The sequence below is a fragment of the Mesoplodon bidens genome (genome assembly GCF_964165515.1).
Source record: "Mesoplodon bidens genome assembly, chromosome: 10".
Classification (NCBI taxonomy): Eukaryota; Metazoa; Chordata; class Mammalia; order Artiodactyla; family Ziphiidae; genus Mesoplodon; species Mesoplodon bidens.
Window position 1 is genome coordinate 21,839,695 of NC_138172.1, and position 16,435 is coordinate 21,856,129.

The 16,435-nt window shown below is 41.2% G+C and overlaps 1 protein-coding gene across 8 annotated transcripts in view; it reads left to right on the plus strand.

Annotated features, from left to right (window-relative positions):
- TAFA4 (TAFA chemokine like family member 4) overlaps window positions 1-16,435 on the plus strand; it is a 128,223-nt gene that overhangs the window by 5,882 nt on the left and 105,906 nt on the right. The gene's annotated exons all lie outside the window — the stretch shown is intronic.

Here is a 16,435-nt window from a genome sequence, read left to right on the forward strand (position 1 = left end):
GTGGCTTCTCTTGTTGTGGAGCACGGGCTCTAGGTGCGTGGACTTCAGTAGTTGTGGCACGTGGGCTCAGTAGTTGTGGCTCACAGTCTCTAGAGCACAGGCTCATTAGTTGTGGCATACGGGCTTAGTTGCTCTGTGGCATGTGGGATCTTTCCCGACCAGGACTCGATCTCGTGTCCCCTGCATTGGCAGGTGGATTCTTAACCACTGTGCCACCAGGAAAGCCCCCTAAGCCCACATTTTAGACACAGGTAATTGACAAAAGCTTTTGATGGTGTGCAACTAACCAGAGGAAGCATGAAATACAACAGGGTAAAGCAGTTTAATGGTTTGATGCTTAAAGAGTGTTGTTCCGGACATCTATCTAAAATGTTCTCCAGGTTTTTCCTTTTTTACCTTCTCGTTTCCTGAGTACACTTCCATTTTTTCAGTGATTTTTCTCAAAGAATCCTGGAAAACCAGCAGCACTTTGTGATTATATACTCCAGCTTCCTTTGAAGGCAGAACATCTTCATTAATAAACTTAAATGAACACTTCCAGGGCTATAGTGAAGGGAGCTTTCAGATAATTTTAAGACCCCTTTAAGAAAAGATGGTGAATGATTGAAAAGAAGAAAGGAAGAAAAGAAAAAAAAAGGAGTGGTAACTTTTACTCAGGACCTAAAATAGAATGTGTCTGAAGTTTTAGAGCATCATTCTGTTAATTTCTAGTGAGACCCATGGCTGTAGTTACTTATTTCTAAAGAAAGATGAAAATAATCAGTAAAGTACCTGTGTGTGTATGTTCGTGTGTGCTCCGCATCCCCTTTCCTTGTTACATCTGCATTTAAAGTGACACAGACTTGGAAACTCCTCCGAGAATTGTGTTTTCCTGAATAATTCATATTTGTCAGTGGACTTGCTGCCAAGCAATTAATTTGCTGTCTCTGCTTCAGTAATTGGAGGTGTGGCAGTGCCAGACATGCTTTGACTTTTTAGTGAAAGAGTGAAACTTGAACCCTAAATTATGTATGCGTCAGAATTGTAAAGTCTCTCTCCAAGAAAATATGTAGAGAAGTTTGTTAGTTATCCTTACCCTCAGATATACAGCAGGTGAAGCTCTCTACTTAGTTATTCTGATAATTTAAGGTTAAGACTTAATTTTAGGGTTAAGTTTTTTTTTTAATAAAGTTATTTGTTTATTTTTGGCTGCATTGGTTGTTCGTTGCTGACGGAGGCTTTCTTTAGTTGCAGCAAGCGGGGGCTACTCTTCATTGCGGTGCGCGGGCTTCTCATTGTGGTGGCTTCTCTTGTGGCAGAGCACGGCCTCTAGGTGCGCGGGCTTCAGTAATTGTGGCCCGTGGGCTCAGTAGCTATGGCTCGCAGCCTCTAGAGCGCAGGCTCAGTAGTTGTGGCACACGGGCTCAGTTGCTCCATGGCATGTGGGATCTCCCTGGACTAGGGCTCGAACCTGTGTCCTCTGCATTGGCAAGTGGATTCTTAACCACTGTGCCACCAGGGAAGTCCTAGGCTTAAGTTTTTAAACTCTCTATGACTCAGTTGTCCTTAAGCAATAGTTTCAAGAAGACAAGAAAATTAATGATTGAAATTTTAATGAATCAGCATAAAATCAATACCATTTGGCTGCTGTGAAAGTGCCCAGGCTAGTTGGTTATTGTGCTGTGTATATTTTGATGAACTTGCTGTCAAGGATAGAGCATTTGAAGTCATCCGGCTTATCTGTTTGATACACATCTCGTTTCTTGGGTGCAGGTAGAGAGTCAGGCTAGTAAAGAAGCAAAGCATTTCGGGGTGGGGGGTTATCACCAGCACATTTCCAGATGTCAGAGAGATTATGATGAAAAATGATTAAACTTGGAGGAAACAGGGGACATGACTGAAACTTCAATTTTTCTTTCTTTTCAGTATTCATTTATTAAAGGCATTATACTTTGGTTTTTTTTTCTTCCAGGTTAGATTACTTATTTTTATCACCCCTCCACACCCAAGATATACACACTGGTAGTCTTTTTTTTTTCTTCTTTTTTAAAAATTTTTATTGGAATATAGTTGATTTACAATGTTGTGTTAGTTCCAGGTGTACAGCAAAGTGAATCTGTTATACATATACATACATCCATTCTTTTTTTAGATTCTTTTCCCATACAGGCTATTACAGAGTGTTGGGTAGAGTTCCCTGTGCTATACAGCAGGTTATTGTTAGTTACCTATTTTTTTATTAGTTATCTGTTTTATACATATTAGTGTATATATGTCAATCCCAATCTCCCAATTTATCCCACCAGCCCCCCACCCCCCGACACTGGTAGTCTTTATGCGAACCTTCACTTTTAAATCTTTGTGGCAATCCTCATGTCATACCATAACCCTTTAAATTTGGAAAACGTCGAACTGTAGGAATAAATCTAAATTAAGATTAGAATTGTGTACACAAGAGATGCAGTGTCTTCCATATAAGCAAAGACTCTCCTGCAACAGGGAGGGTGAGAAGTCTGAGCAAAGCCTTGGCAAGTTTTGCTCAAGAAATGAAATTTTCATCCTAGAATTTCTAGATGATTTTATTTGGATTCTCAGCCCATTTTTGGTTTCTTTTTGTCTTCTGGGGGATTCTTCCTGCTTTCGTTTTTGGAACTTAAGTGCTTCTCACCCCTTCTCACCCCTTATCTTAACAACCATCAGAGCAATCAGGATTGGTTCCTGCCCACAGGGGCTCTGTTCTCTCACTGGGGCTGCAGGCTGCATGAAGAACCATCTTCACAGAAGTGCAGACATGCCTCATTTTATTGAAGTACAGGCATGCCTCATTTTATTGCACTTAGCTTCTTTCTTAAACTTTGCAGATCTTGCATTTTTTACAAATCCAGCATCTTTTGGTGCCATTTTTCCAACAGCATTTGCTCCCTTCATGTCTCTGTGTCACATTTTGGTGATCTTCACAATATTTCAAACTTTTCCATTTTTGCTCTATTCGTTGTGGTGATCTGTGATCCGTGATCTTTGATGTGACCCTTGCAAAAAGATTATGGCTCATTGAAGTTTCAGATAATGGGTAGCGTTTACAGCTATGAAGTATTTTAAAATTAAGGTATGTGTATTGTTTTTTCAGACATAATCCTATTGCATACTTAATTGACTACAGTATAGTGTAAACATAACTTTTATATGCACTAGGAAACCAAAAAATTCATGTCTTGCTTTATTGCGATATTCACTTTATTGCATGGGTCTGGAATCAAATTGGCAAAATCCCTGAGGCCTGCCTGTACCCTTTGCATAACCACAGATGAGGGCTTCTGAATCCTACTGTGAAGTCTTATTCCCTCGTGGGTTTCTTAAGCTGTGTCCTTGATGCCTGGAATATAATGGGTGCTAAATGAATATTTATTAATAGGCTGATTTTGCCCATTTGTCACCCTGTGATCAATTACGTAGTTTTCTCCTGGTGGTAAAAATTCCAGAAAATAATAGGCAGGTGTGAAAAGATAGGCTTTTAACTTTTTGTTGACTATTAGGGTTCTCCAGAGAAACAGAACCAACACAACTAGTTTATTATTGATGTAAGGTATTGGCTTACACAGCTATGGAAGTTGAGAAGTCTCATGACCTGCAGTCTGCAAGCTGGAGACCCAGGAAAACCAATGATGTGGTTCAAAGGCCTGAGAGCCAGAGAGGCAATGGTGTAGATTCCAGCCTGAGTCTGAAGCCCTGAGGTCCAGGAGCACAGAGGGCAGGAGGTGGTCAATGTCCCAGCTCAACCATCAGGCAAAGAACAAATTCAACCTTCTTCTGCTTTTTTGTTCTATTCAAGTCCTCAAGGGATTGGATGAGGCTCACCCACAGTGGGGAGGGCCATTGGCTTCACTTAGCCCCCAGCTCAAATGCTAACCTCTTCCAGAAACACCTTCACAGACACATACAGAAATAATGTTTAAGCAGATATCTGGGTGTCCCCTGGCCCAGTCACATTGTTAATTTCATATAGCCTTCTAGGTATTTTTTATGTAGTCATCTATATTTTGTATATTTTCTATAGTACTTTAGATTTTTTGTATCCATACACCTATCCTTCTAGAAAAAAGCATGTATATACCAGTATGTGTGTATGCACAGATGTCTCTTCGTGCACCCTGTTTTGTACCTTGATTTTTTCCCCATTTAACAATAAAGTTTAGAGGTCTTTTTCATGTGAGTGCGTGCAGATCTATATCACTCTCTGTAACACTGCATAGTCATCTATTGTATGGATGTGCCATAAGTTATTTGATCACTCCCAATTTTGGTGGACATATATATAGCTTGTTACCATATTTGTACAAATAGATATGTCCTGACTTCAGATGAATTCCTAATAGTGAAATTGCTGAATTAAAGTGCATGTAAATGTATGGGAGTAGGCTAATTTCTGTGACACATAGACCAAGTAAATATACATAATGGCTTAAATAAAAGAAATTGTATTTCTTGCTCATGAGTGCTGGGTGGGTAATATGTCAGCTGGATGTTCTCTACTGTGGTCTTTTTGGAGCCACAGTGGATGGAAGTTCTACTGTTTTCAACCCGTGGCCTTAAAGGTTGTTCTAGAGTGGTCTTCATTCCAGCCGGCTGGAAGGGAAATGGGCATGGATGATACACCTGGGAGGTGTTGATGAACGGGGTTAGATGCTGACTGCATCCCTTGAATTGTCCTGCCATTGGCTGCAGCTGAGCAGCCCATGGCCACACCTTACTGCCTGGGCTGCTGGGAAACATACCCTAGCTGTGGGCCCAGTTCAAAGAGGAGACAATGATTTTTGGTGAGTATCCTGCAGCCTTTGACACAACGCATTAAGGTTTTAATAGTGCAAAGTGCCCTCCAAAACTTCTGGACTTAGTTATACTTACACCAGCAGTAATAGTATGATAACTCCCCTTTCCCCAGACCCTCATCAACTCTGGGTGTGATCACGTCTTACTGTTTTGCAAATATGGTAATGAAAACTGCTGTTGGATTGTCTTGTCTTGCAACTCTTTTTTTTTTTTTTTTTGCGGTACGCGGGCCTCTCACTGCTGTGGCCTCTCCTGTTGCGGAGCACAGGCTCCGGATGCGCAGGCTCGGCGGCCATGGCTCACGGGCCCAGCCGCTCCGTGGCATGTGGGATCCTCCCAGACCGGGGCACGAACCCGTGTCCCCTGCATTGGCAGGCAGACTCTCAACCACTGCGCCACCAGGGAGGCCCTTGCAACTCTTTTTGGCTAAGTACTCAGTGTGCTGGGGGACTATTTGTATTTGTTCTTCTTTGCACTATCTTATCCTTTATCCGTTTTTGTCTTGGCTTTATTGATTGTTTACTTGTCGATTTGTGAAAGCTTTTTGAAAATTGAGGACACCCGAGTACTTTGACCATCATTTTCTTGTTTCTTTCTGCTTTTTCTTTGCCCACTACTCCCGTTCTAGCAAGGCTGTGTATTCCAGCAGGCTGTGTGAGTGTGTGTGTGTTTGTGTGAGTGAGGGGTGGGGAGAGAGATGGACAGAGAGGGAAATGGCGGTGGGAGGGAGGTGTTGTACATTTCTCTGATGACCTTGCAGTGGCCACGTGGAGTTTCTTCCCAGAATTGCGCTCAGCTGGTGACAAAGTCAAGGGTCAGCCCTGAGAAACTCTGGTCAGATTTTCGGGTGTATCTGAAACAGCCTGAGAGCGGGAGCAAGTTGCAGAGAGTTAACTGAAGAAGCCTCTGTGCAGTGTCCAGAAGGACCCCTGACACCGTCCCAAGAGTTTGTGGTTCATGCTGGCCAATTAAGGAACTGTGTCCCTAGGAAACACTAGTTAAAAGTTTTTTGGATGCTTTCAATGGTTCAGATTAGGAGAGTGGCTTGTTGATGGCTGTGTATGAACAAGGAGATATTTCACAATCCCATCTCCACCCATACCTCTAAGACAGAGAGGGAGGGGAAGAATGTGGGACACCACCCCTAATCTGGGCAGATCGGATGGGGTATTGTTAGGTGTGGACCGAAGTTTCATTTTAGTTCAAGTGTAAGAAACGAAAACACTCCTAATTTTCACAGTGTTGGTGGTAGGAATTTTTCTTTAAGGCACATGGCATTGATAATCTTTCACAAGAGTCCAGAGGTAGTATCTTTAAGGAATTAGGAAACACAAAAGGCCACTTTGTTGCTTTAAAAATTCTACCTGACATAATAATTGAGTAGGAGACATGGTCTTCTGTAGCCCCGATCTGTAGGAAAGGTATGAGAGCCATTTGGTAGGTTAGTTTCTTTTAAAAGGAATCCAGAATTAACTCAATTAACTCTAGTATTTCTTCAACTAGCAATTTGTCCTTTGTTCCGTCTCGCCCCTCCCCAGTCCCATATGTAACATCATTTCCCCACAAGAAGGCAACACATGTAATGCAGTGGAAAGATGCTGATAGGTTCAGAAACTTGAGAGTCATTTGAAATTAATTGGCTGGTTACATGATGAGTTTAGAACACAAAACACCCTACATCCTGGAGATTTATCCCTGGGAACATTTGGACACTTCAAAAATTTAAATTTTCCCCTTTGAAAACAGAAGCATAGCTACTTTTCCATTATAGCTGAGAGACTTGGGAACTGGCGTGCTGCTGGTTTACAAGTTCATTTTAATAGTTCCATTTCTGCAGAGAGCTTTAAGTATGACTGGTTTGGGGTGTTTTCATTCCAGCAGATGCCATGGTGCCTAGCTGCTATTTAATATACTCTGTTTTGGTGTAAAATCTCTTATTTAATATATTCTGTCCAAAGTATTAAGGGCCCAAGAAACTGGAGCACAACTGAGAATGAGGCAGCAAAGCATAGGGGGTCTGGAGTCAAACATAACCCTGGTTATGCCACATCCCAGCTGTGTGACCTTATCCAGGTCACTTAACCTCTCTGAATTTGCTTCATTATCTGTAAAAATAGAATGATGTACATGCCTACCTTATGGGGTTATTGGAATGATTAGCTAAGAAAGTAGGTGAAGGGATTAGTACACAGTAAACACTCAATAAATGGTAGCTATTTTCATATTTAGAGGCATCCAAAACGAAAAGGAGTCTGGAAATTTTCAAGGAATGGTTGATGGCTTTGTATGTGTAGGGAGATGTGATCAGTGGCTTAAGGTTTGAAGCTTTATCGTGTAGGAGAGAAAAAGGCTTGTTTTTCATTGTCCTAGAAGCTTACTCTAATGAAGAGAATTTCTTTATGAAGACTGGGGTTTCAGCCCAACCTTAAGAAAAAAGAAATTTCTAACAAACAAGGCTTCAAAAGCTGAAAACAGAGTGACCCAAGGATGCGGAGAGCCCTTTTACCTTCTGGCCTTCAGCCAGATCTTCTGTAGAGGGGGCACCTCACTAATGGGTGGCTGGTGTCAAAAATTGTGACAGGTCTGAGATTTCTTGCAAGCTAACAGGATAGCATGTCCATTTCCTGCATGCTTGCAGAAGACATGAGATCCCTGGGTCAGAGAAGGATTTATTCTCACTGCACACTAAGCAGCAGGCATCCAGGTTAGCTTACATTCTCCTTTCATACTTGGGCTGGTTACAAAACCTCTTTGGGGCTCAGTCTCTTCTTCTGTAAAGTGGGGATAATAAACAATAAAAGTCATCCTTAAAGAGTTGTAATGAGGAGTCAGTTAATACCGGGAAAGTGCTAAGAATTGTGTTTGCGCAGTAAGTGTTTAATAAATGTTAGTCATCTTTATTGAGAACTGCCTTCTCCTTTTGAGGGAATCCCATCTTCTAGAGATTCTGTAATGTTTAAATTTATGGAAATTTAGGTTTTCTGTTTTCTCTGTTATAAATGATATATACAGAATATGAATGTTGGGCTTGTGTGCTTTTGTGCCTTGTGTTGTTTTTAACTTTGGTTAAATTGTATGAAGAGTGCACCTAAGTTTGGGCTCATATTTCTGTCCCCTATAAAGGCTGAATTTTTATAGGAACCCTGCTGATGATTTTGATGGGAATGACTATTTTAGCCCTCATCTTCCTAATAGAAGAAACTTCTATTTCTTTCCAAGCAATACAGATGGTTTTGAAAAATATTTTGTCTGCATTGCCAGAGTTCTGACACTAGGGGGCAGGCAAGGCTTAGAAGAGCTAAATAGCGAGAAGCAGGACTCTAGCCTGATGCAGCCATTGTCTAACAGAAATGGGGGAGCCACATATGTAATTTTAAATGTTTTATAACCACATTTAAAAAGTAAAAAGAAACACGTAGGTTAATTTTAATAATATATTTTATTTAATCGAATACACCCAAATATGATCATTTCAACCTGTGGCCCAAGCCACATTCTAAGCACTCAATAGCTACATGCAGCCAGAGGCCGGTATAATCTGTTTAGTACAGGGTAATGAATTGGGTCTTAACATTACTTTCTGAAAGATTCGAGTTATGACTTATTTATATTTTCATGGGTCAATCCTAGGACACAGTGTTTTATCTCCCTTTATTTCACTTAATTTCTTTTCATGTTTTTGGTTTTAGTTTGGTTTTTCCTAAATGACTGCATTTAAATTCAGGAAAAGTGCCAGGTAAGTGGGGTTTGTAGCCCTCATAAAGGGTGGGGAAAATGGTTCCATTTCCTAATGAACTGCCCATATGATCATTCTTTGCAAGAGCATATTTTTTAGGGAGAGAGAAGTAGCAGGATAGTTTGAAAGTGTATGTGTGTGTGAGTGATGGCTTCAGCCATCAAGACTTTTTAAAATAAATTTATTTATTTATTTATTTTGGGCTGCATTGGGTCTTTGCTGTGTGCGGGCTTTCTCTAGTTGCGGTGCGCGGGCTTCTCATTGCAGTGGCTTCTCTTGTTGAGGAGCACGGGCTCTAGTCCTGTGCGCTTCAGTAGTTGTGGCATGCAGGCTCAGTAGTTGTGGCTCGTGGGCTCTAGAGTGCAGGCTCAGTAGTTGTGGTGCACGGGCTTAGTTGCTCCGTGGCATGTGGGATCTTCCCGGACCAGGGCTTGAACCTGTGTCCCTTGCACTGGCAGGCAGATTCTCAACCACTGCGCCACCAGCGACACCCAGCCACTAAGTCATAAAGTTATTCCCTGGAAGCTTACTATGACCCATAATCGGCGTTTATCCACTGGAGTGAAATCCAGTGATACAGTTTTAATATGGTTTCTTCCATAACTGTTTCCATCTTCCTGCCCTGCCCCCAATGAATGGTTACTTCTTTAACTATATGGGTATATTTTTATGTAGACAATTCTACAGGAATAACTTTTATTTTATAAACAAGAAAAAGATTTTGGAGCGGGAGAAAAGCCTGTGTTTTGGTAGTGAAGCTAGGTGATGATGCTTACTTGATTCTCTATCTGGGGAGTTTTCCACTAAACAACATGGAGGCCCTACCATATCTATGTTACATTTGAATCTTGCAAGGTGGAGCCCAGTCAGCTATATTATTTAATAGTTGCCTGGTGAGTATCAGAACCACTGATTCAGAAGAACAAAAAATCAGATTTTTTGTTGTTGTTGTTTTTTGTTTTTGGTATGTGGACCCCTCACTGCTGTGGCCTCTCCCGTCGCGGAGCACAGGCTCCGGACACGCAGGCCCAACAGCCATGGCTCATGGGCCCAGCTGCTCCGCGGCACGTGGGATCCTCCCGGACCGGGGCACGAACCCACGTCCTCTGCATCGGCAGGCAGACTCTCAACCACCGTGCCACCAGGGAAGCCCAAAAAATCAGGTTTGACTCAAGCTCTTGTTAAGCTACAGTTTGATTCCGGTGGTGATGAGTCTCCATTTAATTCTCACTACATGTTGCCAGGCTGAGCAGAGGTGTGTTTTCTTCCTCTAATGGTGACCTCTGTATCCATCTCTTTGGAAGGACTGTGAAAATGCTTGGTCATTTTGCACTGGCAGGGCTGTTCCTGGATGCTAAAAGCTTGTAGTGTGAGGGATTCCATTGACCTCCCTTGGACCCTACATTATTTTTCTCTAGTTCCATCTTGATAGGCTCGTCTTATTCTCAATGTTTCATAAGAAGGGAAAGGAACAGATTATGTGAGGTGTTAAATATTTGACTTCTCATCTCCTTGCCTGCAAGTTCAAGTCCCAGTGCCACCGTCAAGGGCAGCTTTGCAAAATATCTGACAAATGAGTGTGCTTCCCATTCTTTTTCGTGGGGAGGAAGGGTTGTTTCACTGACAGGAGAGTAAAGAATTTCAGTTCCTTAAATGAGCTTGTGAGACACCCTATGTGGCAGAGAAGGCTTTCTCTCCTGCCCCTTTTTGTGTCTTTGAGGCAGAAGAGGCAACCCATGGCCTTGGAAGAGTTCTCTGGGTAGTTAGGGAAAAGATTCTCCTTACCCTTGAGAAGAAAGTTCCTCTTTCTTCTTTCAAGACATGCACTTGAACTTATCTAAACAAAGCCTACAATTTGGGGTTTAAAAAGCCAGGGGTCAGTATATCATCTATCATCATTATCTGAGGATATAAGAATCTTTTATCCCATATAAGGAAAATAAAATCATTTGGTAAGAAGAATCAGCAGGGGTAAAGATGGCACGGGAAGGAAAAAGAGGTTTTGTGTCTTTCTAGGTGTAGCTTGGATGCTTGAAATATTTTGGCCCATATGGTGGTCTCAGAATAGCACAAGTAATATTATTAATATTAATAATACTAATATTAATTAATATTAATATTATTGAAGGGATATTCAAAAATCCATTAAAAGAGATTAATTCACTCTGAGAAGACTGTGGGTTCAACAGTTAAAAACTTTTCCACACCTTATGCCGTGTGCCATCAATGCATATGTTTTAGGGAATGTCTGAAATCAGATAAGAACTATAACCAATTTGAACAGGCTAGGAGGGCCTGAAGGTGGGAGCATCTCGGACTGTGCTTTCTTTTCCTGTTTCTTATCTGTTGTGGAAAGTCAGAAAGGGAAACAGGAGAGAACTTTGTTTCAGGAAAAAAATAATATGGGCACAAAATGAAATAAATGAATAAATCCACCAGCAGGTCATTTTTCTGTAGTTTGTCACTGACTTTGCACAGCTACCTTCTAAAGGGCTGGAAATTAATACCAGCAATCCAGGGAGGGGGTTGGGGACTTGAACAGCTTGAACCTGGCAGAGAGTTAAGGTGTGTGTCTTCTTCCCCCAAACCAAACACAGTTGTATGCTTTGCTATTGGGGAAGCATTTGCAAGGCATTGTGGAAGTCATTTTTTGCAAGAGGAGCCTTGAGAGGCTGATTGGATTTGAGCCATAGAAGTGAACTTGTTGCAGTTTTCTCTGCCTGTCCCCCTCCACAGATGTCCTGCAGTCATTAGGAGACTTCCAAACTGTCGACCAGTGGAGGCCAGCGACTTTTAATGGGGGATATTCTATGTATTTGAGCTTCTGCTGGTCAATCTTATTTGATAGGAAATAATGACTGTATGTAAAGCAAGAAAGCAACAATCAACAATGTTTTTCTAGTTAGTGGACATCTAGAAACTTGAAACATTCACACTCAGCATTTTGGTTGCCTGATGTGTGTGTGCGTGTGTGTGTGTGTGTGCTCCAGAAGAAAAATTACGGAGTTTGATCTCTCCAGGTGGGACCAAAAAGGTTATTAGCCTGTCTCTTCTACTGTATGTTGGGTTGATCTTGAGTTTGTTTTCCAATGTGCTGACTTGGTGACTCTTGGGTGTGTGATACGTCGGAACCTGGATTGTTTCTCTAAGTCACTGAAACCTTAAATTGAACCCTATTAATTTTAGAATTTGTGATGATCCTGAAATGATAGGGTTGACATTTACCCATGTGCCGTCTACGAAAGGAGATTTGCTAAGCAAATAAATAGTGTAAATATGTTTGCCTGGGAGCTGTTGAAGTTATCTTAAAAAATGGTCAAGTGCTTTGGAAGCATTTATTTAACATGAAATAAAAATGCTTGTGCCTTGGCTCTGTGAAGTCCTAGCTATGTGAGTTATTGAATAACAGTTATTCAATCTCTCTGAGACTTTTGCTCAGTTTGCTTTTCCTGGAAATGGATATAACAGCACCTTCTATCTCAAAGTGTTTGCGTGAGGTTTAAATAAAATAGTTCAGAGGAAAAGTTGGGGATTACATTGGGAACTTAATGCATTATTTTGATTTTGTTTTTTTTTAAACAGCTTTATTGAGGTGTAATTGACATACAGTAAACTTTGCATATTTATAAGTGTACAGTTTGCCCTGTAAACCAGCTCATCTGTACCATTTTCCTAGGTTCTACATATATGCGTTAATATGCGATATTTGTTTTTCTCTTTCTGACTTACTTCACTCTGTAGGACAGTCTCTAGATCCATCCACGTCTCAACAGATGAGCCAATTTCATTCCTTTTTATGGCTGAGTAATATTCCATTGTATATATGTACCACATCTTCTTTATCCATTCGTCTGTCGATGGGCATTTAGGTTGCTTCCATGATCTGGATATTGTAAATAGTGCTGCAATGAACACTGGGGTGCATGTGTCTTTTTGAATTCTGGTTTTCTCAGGGTATATGCCCAGTAGTGGGATTGCTGGATCATATGGTAATTCTATTTTTAGTTTTTAAGGAACCTCCATAGTGTTTTCCATAGTGGCTGTATCAATTTACATTCCCACCAACAGTGCAAGACGGTTCTCTTTTCTTTATTTTAAAGTCTATTTTATCTGATATGAGTATTGCTACTCGAGCTTTCTTTTGATTTCCATTTGCATGGAATATCTTTGTCCATCCCCTCACTTTCAGTCTGTATGTGTACCTAGGTCTGAAGTGGGTCTCTTGTAGACAGTATATAGATGGGTCTTCTTTTTGTATCCATTCAGCAAGCCTGTGTCTTTTGGTTGGAGCATTTAATCCATTCACGTTTAAGGTAATTATCGATATGTATGTTCCTATGACAGTTTTCTTAATTGTTTTGTGTTTGTTTTTGTAGGTGCTTTTCTTCTCTTGTGTTTCCCACTTAGAGAAGTTCCTTTAGCATTTGTTGTAGAGCTGGTTTGGTGGTGCTGAATTCTCTTAGCTTTTGCTTGTCTGTAAAGCTTTTGATTTCTCCATCGAATCTGAATGAGATCCTTGCCAGGTAGAGTAATCTTGGTTGTAGGTTCTTCCTTTTCATCAGTTTAAGTATATCATGCCACTCCCTTCTGGCTTGTAGAGTTTCTGCTGAGAAATCAGTTGTTAACCTTATGGGAGTTGCCTTGTATGTTATTTGTCGCTTTTCCCTTGCTGCTTTCAATAATTTTTCTTTGCCTTTAATTTTTGCCGATTTGATTACTATGTGTCTCAGCGTGTTTCTCCTTGGGTTTATCCTGTATGGGACTCTCTGCACTTCCTGGACTTGGGTGGCTATTTCCTTTCCCATGTTAGGGAAATTTTCGACTATAATCTCTTCAAATATTTTCTCAGGTCCTTTCTCTCTCTCTCCTTCTGGGACCCCTATACTGCAAATGTTGTTGTGTTTAATATTGTCCCATAGGTCTCTTAGGCTGTCTCCATTTCTTTTCATTCTTTTTTCTTTGTTCTGCAGCAGTGAATTCCACCATTCTGTCTTCCAGGTCACTTATCCGTTCTTCTGCCTCAGTTATTCTGCTATTGATTCCTTCTAGTGTAGTTTTCATTTCAGTTATTGTACTGTTCATCTCTGTTTGTTTGTTCTTTAATTCTTCTAGGTCTTTGTTAAACATTTCTTGCATCTTCTCGATCTTTGCCTCCATTCTTTTTCCAAGGTCCTGGATCATCTTCACTATCATTATTCTGAATTCTTTTTCTGGAAGGTTGCCTATCTCCACTTCATTTAGTTGTTTTTCTGGGGTTTTATATTGTTCCTTCAGCTGGTACATAGCCCTCTGCCTTTTCATCTTGTCTGTCTTTCTGTGAATGTCGTTTTTGTTCCACAAGCTGTAGGATTGTAGTTCTTCTTGCTTCTGCTGTCTGCCCTCTCTGTATGATGTACTTTAATGCAGTTTGTGTAGGTAAGAAAATACTGCTCATTATAAATTCTCCCCGTTACCTAGGTGAAGTTTCTGAGAGTACTCAAAAATAATAAAATCATAGATTTATTTTTCAACAGCTTAGGCATTTTAATGAGCCAGACTGTTAGTCCCACACTAATTAGTGTGAATTAGTGAGTTAAAAGAAAGATGTGCAATAATTTATACAATACAGCACTTCAATTAAGAATATTTGAAACAGAGCGCGTTTCTGAAGCTCTGAACATTGAGAGGACCATCAACGTGGAAGCCAGGAGACCAGCTCTTCCTTCAGACTTGGGCAAAAACCAGTTGTATAGACCATGACAAGTTGTTTAATCTGTTGGTGTCAGTTTCTACAGCTGTCATACACAGAAGTTAAATGAGTTTTTATGTTCACAGTGTGCAACTCTGCCCACTAGGGGTGGGCAGTTTCTTATGGGTCTTTATATTCATCTTGGCACCAATAATTGACTAGATTGGTTAGATGTCCCTCAGCTGTGGGTAGCTCATTTTTCAAGCATGTGTTGATGGCATTTGATGAAGAAAATAGAAATTGACTTAAAAGGGCTTTGACTTCCTATTAATGCTGTGTCAGGTCTACATTTTCGTAATCAAGGAGTACAGCAGTGCAACCACTGTCTGATTGGAAATACAAACTTTATTCTTATTAGTAAAATGTAGTCTTACTCATTTTAGATGGGAAAACCTGTATCTCAATGATCTTCTACTAAGAGTCTTTCAAGGTTCGAGATGTAATGAGGCTGTGAGGTCCTAGTTGATCAGCATTTGTGGCTGGTGGGTTTTAGCATCACTGAGATGCCAGTTTGTTCTGATGGTTCCAGTCCCAGGTTAGTAAATGTCTCGCCTCTCCTCACTGGCCCCTGACGGTGTTCCTTGCTCTGCTGCATCCACACTGCTGATGGCTCAGAAGGTGGCATGGGTGGTAAGTATGGTGATGTATATCACTATTAGAGTATATTCATAGCTTAAGCCGAAGGGTAGAGTTAGAACCTCTCTCTGTGAATATCCTATAACATGTGCTAGCTTGGAAACCCTCAGGAACATGTTTAAAAAAACAGGTTAATTAGGGTGAAATGACACATCCTTGTAGGGACTGTCGTGTGATCTATATGTTTCTCTCTGCTTATTTTTACTAACAGTTACATGTCTTTACACACACACACAGACACATCATACGTGGTATTTACAAATTGCTTAGAATATTTTAACTGATTTCCTTTGCCATCCTATGAGTTTTATTTTATGCATTTACACTATTTGTTCTGAGAGGAAGTTTGTAGACTCACCATGGCACAAAAAAGATGGAATTGCTGTGAGCGTTTCCAGCTGCATCTTAGCCTACCTGCCCTTCACAAGTCCCCTAAGTCGGTAAGGGTTGCTGGTAGCAGAGGCATCTCACGGCTTCATCAGAGAACTCTTTCCCTACAGGGAAGTAATCTGGTGGTCACGTGGGAAGCTGCTCTGTCATGACGTCAGGTATCCACAAAGACGAGCTTCCCCTCAGGCCAGCGGGGGAAGGGAATAACAGGAGGCAGAAGTGGAATAAATTGCATCATATTATGATGTTGGGACATGGAGTTTATATGTGACTGATTCAGGGGCCATCAGTAAAGTTGTCATTGTAGGACTTCCACCCCATCAGGTGTCCAGTATTGAATCTCCATTCCTGACACTTGTTGTCTCAATCTGCATTTCCAGCAGGTGGGAATCAGATGACAGGTCACAGATGGCTTGGTTTTCTGGTGAGTCCTTGTGCCCTTTTCTCTTCGTGGAGAGAGGAGCAAGTAAGTGCTTGAACATCTCCAGGGCTGTGGGATTTTCTCAGAGGCTGTGGAGCTGGGCTCCAGGGAGGTGGATGCGCTCTTCTCCATGGCAAGTTCCAGCAGCGTGTCCTACTCTCTGCAGGCATCCTGCGGGACAGCCAGCACCTTCAGCGCTTTCCCTGCATAGGCATACACATCTTTTGTGGCCTTTATCATTGGGTGTGAGCATGATTTGTGTCAGTCTCCCTTTCAAGGCAAGAGTTCCTACAGGGCAGGCAGAGGTATCTTACTTTTGTTTCTGAAGGTACCTGGCACAATATGATTTAAAAAAATTAACAGAGTGAGTGAATATTGAATATCATAGGATATTTTCTCTCCTAAGGTAAAATTTCCCAGGGCCTATCATCTCAGCTTTTCAGGATACAAGTGGGAGAGATTTTTGCAAGTTAGTTCCTGAGAGTGAATGAAGAACAAACCAAGATTCCAGTTGCTGTGGAATATTCCATCGTGAATGTCCATCACAGATGAATTTCTTCATTCTCTTCGTAACGGATGGTTAGATTGCTCCCGCTCTCCACTATCCCCAAACAAGAATAAAACAAACAACAAGAAAAGTGCACTCGTGATAACCCATGTAAATGTCCCCGTATGGACCTGTTCAGGAATTTTGGGGATATACGGATAGGTGGGAGGG